The sequence below is a fragment of the Drosophila tropicalis genome, unplaced genomic scaffold, assembly GCF_018151085.1.
Source record: "Drosophila tropicalis isolate 14030-0801.00 unplaced genomic scaffold, ASM1815108v1 contig_519, whole genome shotgun sequence".
NCBI lineage: Eukaryota > Metazoa > Arthropoda > Insecta > Diptera > Drosophilidae > Drosophila > Drosophila tropicalis.
Window position 1 is genome coordinate 30,061 of NW_027172990.1, and position 1,503 is coordinate 31,563.

Consider the following 1,503-nt stretch of genomic DNA (forward strand, 5'->3'; position numbering starts at 1 on the left):
TTCTTCAAAACGACGCAAGCTTTGATCTCACACAGTTCGGAGCGACTTTGTTCTGGAACGGCACACGATCCGATCGAATCTCTACTAAACTCATTTTTCTCTGAGGGGACACACTGTTTTATAAAATCACTTTCAAATTCAGACGGTTTTACGAACTCACATGAACCGGATCTGTGAACAATAGAATAATCAAAATTTTCCAAAATAATCAAAATTGATCAGCACGACGAGACGAGTTCAAATAGCCATATCCGTCCGTTCGTCCGTCTGGATCAACGCAAACTCCTCCTAGACCGTAAGAGCTACAGAGCTGAAATTTTGCATGTAGGCTTGTATATACTGCAGGGGTTGTATATTTCGGATTCAGCCGGATCGGACCACTGTATCATATAGCTCCCATAGGAACGATCGGTCGAAAACAGTGATGTTTGTAAATAACTTTGTTACTTTTACCGCGATTGCTTTCAAATTAAACATTTCTTAATTTAATATATCTGTTAATGACTGTGCCAAATTTAATAAAGATCGGGTGTTTATATCATATAGCTCCCATACGAACGATCGGTGGAAAACAGTGACTATGATCAATATCTTCCTTATTTCCCATGATTGTAGGCCATTCTTTCGCAAAAATAAGCCTTTTTAGATAAAACGTTCTTCCACATTGATGGCTAATAGGTAAGGAAAGAGTTACCAAAAAAGTTGCAAGGGTATACAAACTTTGACGCGGTCGAAGTTAGCCCCGGCCCTCTGGTTTAGTTATTAATCCCTTGGGATTGATATTTTATATTTGGATTTTATTTCTCCAATTTTATTAGACATGTGGTCTTATTAGTTGTATATCGAGAGAGAGTGTGCCCGTACCCCGCCTCAGGGTATTATACCCCTTTTAGTGTGACCAAATTCGATTTATCGGACGGCACGATCGCGTGGACAAATACAAATAAAATGGACAAACAATTAAAAATATGATTAACTACAGCTAATTACGAGCTAAATGTGCTAAAATAGAAGTTTTCACAAGGGAAAGAGAGGCTTCTGATCTGATTACGGGATACAGAAGATTGTAATCAGAACATAGGACTCGAAAAGGATCATGCAAAGAATAGTTAGAACTACAGTGTTTTAAGGATAGAGGAATAAAATTTCTAGTAGGTCTACGGGGTACAGATAGGTTTAACTGGTTCAATAGCTCAGGAGAGTCTATTTCACCTATTAAAAGTTTATGAATAAAGATAGCACCAAGCATTACTCTACGATTAATTAAAGAAGGAAGATTGATTAAAAGAAGCCTACTGGAGTATGATGGCAAATTGACATTGCGATCCCAATTTAGACCGCGAAGAGCAAAAAGCAGAAATTGCTTTTGAACAGATTCGATTATACTTTGGTGCGTCTCATATTTAGGTGACCATATGCAAGATCCGTACTCTAACCAAAAATCTTTATGACATATTTGGCCAAAAAGATCTGGGGAGACACCAATTTTAAAGGACGAAATGT